The sequence below is a fragment of the Papaver somniferum genome, unplaced genomic scaffold, assembly GCF_003573695.1.
Source record: "Papaver somniferum cultivar HN1 unplaced genomic scaffold, ASM357369v1 unplaced-scaffold_47, whole genome shotgun sequence".
Lineage (NCBI taxonomy): Eukaryota > Viridiplantae > Streptophyta > Magnoliopsida > Ranunculales > Papaveraceae > Papaver > Papaver somniferum.
Genome location: NW_020647304.1, coordinates 1,250,294 through 1,254,539, shown reverse-complemented (window position 1 = coordinate 1,254,539; position 4,246 = coordinate 1,250,294). Strand labels below are relative to the sequence as shown.

The 4,246-nt window shown below is 36.8% G+C and overlaps 1 long non-coding RNA gene across 1 annotated transcript; it reads left to right on the top strand.

Annotated features, from left to right (window-relative positions):
* Window positions 1–383: 383 nt before the first annotated feature.
* LOC113342730 lies at window positions 384–2,109 on the top strand. Its single transcript, XR_003356804.1, has 4 exons — window positions 384–490; window positions 1,247–1,325; window positions 1,695–1,807; window positions 1,977–2,109. It is a non-coding gene; the product is annotated as an uncharacterized LOC113342730 (long non-coding RNA).
* The last annotated feature ends 2,137 nt before the right edge of the window (window positions 2,110–4,246 follow it).

The following is a 4,246-nucleotide window of genomic DNA, read 5'->3' as shown; positions in this document are numbered from 1 at the left end:
AGAACAAAATCTAAAGTCAAATGAATTTTTCAAGCTCATTTTCCATGTTATCCATCAAGCTTACACAATACGCTTGACACTACCCGTTTTCATCGAGATTCTATCCATTTCCTCGGTTATCTATTAATTTTATCGAATGTCCATGGATCTTATCCAATTTCACCCGGCTTCACATGGATTTCATCAATTTCTCAAGTTTCATCGATATCACCAAAATATCGCTCGACTTTGCTCAATTTCTCTTGGATATCTTCGAATTTTCTTGTTATCCATTAATTTCACATATCTACCGACTTCAATTAATTTCACCAATTGTGTCTGGTACCGGTAGCATAACAACCCGACTTGTCCGACTTAACTTTTTTTCCTTTTTCAGTAATCTGCATTACCCATAAAATGGTTAGGCAAATCATTTACAAATTACAGTTTTTCAATTTAATGGTGGAAATTAGAGTTCATCCGATTGTAACCGTAGAGATCCATTGATCAGGTAAGTAAGTTTGATATGTTCATCTATTTACTTCAAATACGTTTTATGTGGATTAAATGTTGGAAAAAAAATGGGTTTCACAAAGGATGAATGACACAGAGAAGAAATTGTTGCACTCCAAAACTTTCAAGGCTTGTATAAATTTCTTTTAGACAAATATTTCTACCCTCCCAATAACAATTGGCGATTACAACAGGTATGCGAAATATTGCATTCAGGATACAATGAAAGCCCTGCAACGAAAACTGAATTCAAGGTTTGTACCCCTTGATTCAATCAAGAACACACAAAGAGATTTCTGATTTCTGATGATGCTTTTTTGAAATAGAGAAAACAGATTGATTTTTCTTATATCTTAAACGAAACTGGGAGAAGCTATTTATAAAGGGTTTTGCACCTGTTGGGAATAGGTTTTTTTTATTCGCCAACAGGTTTCTATTCACGAAACGTCAGGTTCCTTCATCAACAGACATCAATGGTGTCTTTTGGATTCGAAATTTTCGAACAGGCTTTTATCGGCCAAATAAAACCTTCAGGTCGACCACAGCCTGGGGGGCGATGCCCCCCAGGACCCCCCTTTGGTTAGCGGCGTTGAAAATATTCCAACATTAAATCTTTTGAAGCTTTGGTACCAATTACATCTATGTTTTTCTAATTTCTCATGATTTCCGTTAGTTTCTCAGGAATCTATTCGAACCTTGTATTGTTCTAAAGAACAGTAATTGATTTGCTAATTGTGTTTTTATTTTGTTGCAGCTAGGAGTGAGTTTTGGTTCGTTTGAAGGATTTGGACATTTGGGTATCCATCAGCAGCTGAGTGAATCACCAGTTTTGGGTAATTTTCTTCTTGTATTTCTTTCCCTCCTCGTTTGAGTTAATCTCAGTCATCATTTTGATACGTGTTACCTGTTTGAGATAATGTCCCAGTTGCAAGTATTATGGATTGCTTTCTCAACAGTAGTTATAGTGGTTAAGAAGATGCAGTTCTGGTTTTTATTTCTTTAGTCATTCCTCAATTTGTTGTGATTTGCTTCCGTACTTATGCAGTAAGTGCTCACCTGATTTTGTGACAATTCCAAGTGGATGATATGTAATCCTAAATTTTATGAAACTGAGTGTAGACCATATAGTATCTACCAATTATTTTCACCAAATCTCTTCTCAACAGCCATGCTAAGTGAGTCTACTTTCATATTTCTTGTAGGGCCATCTGAGGTTCCTGAATAGAAGCTAGAATTCAAGCATAGGCTTCCAATAGCTCTTGGAGCAGCTAAAGGTGATCCTCTGGAAAATCAGAGAGCATTGATGGCTTCCCTGGTATTGGTTTTGGATATTTTAGTAAGAAAAAGTATTAGAAGGTTCTTTGTTCGCCCATGCTATAGATGCTGCCTCTAAGACATTAATTTAGTCAAGAACGTCCTCTTTATGGACTAGAATCTTGAAGCAGTACTCTCTGGATAACGTCTTTCTTATAATTTCCATGCAGGTTTAGCCCACCTGCATACTTTGAGTCCTCCTTTGGTACATAAGAATTTCAAAACATGCAGATGTTTTACAATGCGACACCTCAAGCATTAGTAAGGACACTTGTTAGTGTTTGCCACGTCTTAACTTTATAATGACACATCAGGGTGACATAATTTCAAGTCGATCTAGTAGTATTAGTTATCAGTTTGATTGCCAAACTAGGTTATTTCTAGGGATTCTGTCGACAGTCTCAGTGATGATGTCTCAAAACTTGCCAGAGGATTGTCAAATATTGGTATGGTTATGAGATGAGGATTATCAAACATTGGTGAATTGGTTTCTATAATGGATTCTGCTAAAAAGGTCATTAGTTCATTAAGCACTTCGTTTTTGTATTTTGTTATAACTAAAGCAAGAAAAGAAGTAAAAGGATACAAAAGATAAAATTCCATCGCGGTTGATGTTTTGCATCAGATTTCATTGTGGGTAAGTTTGTCATATAAATCGGATAGTTGGAACCAATACCATCAATCAAGCATTCAAGCCATATGAAGGTTTTGGGATTTTTTGGCAATAAGCTTTTGACTGTTCCATGTTTCCCTTCTATCTTGGTTCTCTATATGAGTAGGACGGAGTGTAGGGGTGTTCTTCAACAATTTTTTTATTTTTTTTGGGGATTTCCTCTTTGGTACAGTCTGAAGCATCCAGCAATTGCATTCCCTACCTGACTCTTTTGTTTTTAATTGTAGGATGGAAAATACGGTGTGCCGAATTATGCCGTTTCTCGTGTTACTTCGAAGGTAGTCGAAGCTCCATCATGATCAAATCTGCTGATGGGAAGATTTCTGATACCCTCGTGAATGGGGGTTTGGGTCATCATAAAGATTCTAATTCTGTAAACGGGAAGTTAGAGACATTCAAGGACCTTATCATCTAGCCTTGCTCTGCATGTCTTCTTTTTCATTTAGTCCGGAGTTCAAAGTCATCCGCATAAAGAAGTAATGAGAACAGAAGTCTGTAGAATGCTGAGACTGATTTCAACAAATGTACCGAAATCATCTTTGAGTTGAAGAGGAAAAGAGGTGAAAGAAGATGATGGGAGGCGGGTCAAGCTTGTGATGATTCCCGAGATTTTGTCAGCACAATTGCATTAAGCATTTAGCTGGTTCTCTGAGATTTTACTTTAGTTTATTTTTTCTAGTTTCCCGCCATTTTTATTCTGACCAGTTCCAGAAGTGAATTCCAGACCAAGATGTGTGTAATTAGTTCCTTTCTATTTATTTTGTTATATTTCCATGGAGGGGTTCCTTGGCAATAATAAGTTGGTATTCTTATTTGGAGGCCAACCTTAAGGGTGCAGGGAAGAGATGCTTCTTCGCCGCAGTTTCCATGTAAAATGTGGTGGTGAAAATCAGAAGTTTTTGTTGATCAAATGTTGGGATTTTGTAGATGATTCTTAGTAACTAATATCCCTATTAGACCGGTATATATCCTAGTTAGTTACTACATAGAAGAAAGTATTTCTCAGTTGCTTGACTTGTCAATCTCGTGTTTAGTACTCAACTATGCGTATCCCTGTCTCTTGTTTTTTGTTGTAATTTCCCTTCTTATAGATTATGCTCAAAGAATGATAATCCCCTATTGATATTAGTATAATAGGAGGGATATTGGGTTGTTCTTGAGGTTCAAGTCCATTGTTTGAGATCTAGGTGGACCTTCCGGTGATTCAGGTTCAGGTGCTGCCTGTGAGGAGTGTCCTTGTTAAATCCATCACGTATGCCTGTGGATGCCAGTCATACTCTGAAGCAACATCACCACTTCAATTCCTAGAACTGGGCAGACAAAATCACAACCGGTCACTAAATATTCGGATTTGGTGACCATAATTTGTCTTGCCACTACAAAGTTTTAACGGCAAAATTTCAGATTTGCAGCAGTCACTAAATATTCGGATTTGGTGACCATAATTTGTCTTGCCACTACAAAGTTTTAGCAGAAAAATTTCAGATTTGCTTCGTATTCATTTAGATGACGAATGAATTTTTGTTTGCATAAATAGATATAAGGACAAAAGTTACACATTGTCAACAATAGTTCTTTCGGAGACCAATTTTTTCTCCGTCAGTAGAAACAATCCATTTGCGACAACAATTTGTTTGGATACTAATAGTTCTAACTGCAAAATCCTTATTTGACGGGCATTTATTTCGGCAACAAACTAATTTTGTCAGTGTAAGATACGTTCAGGGACAAAAGTCTCGGATTGTTAGCAATAACATGTTTGGAGAC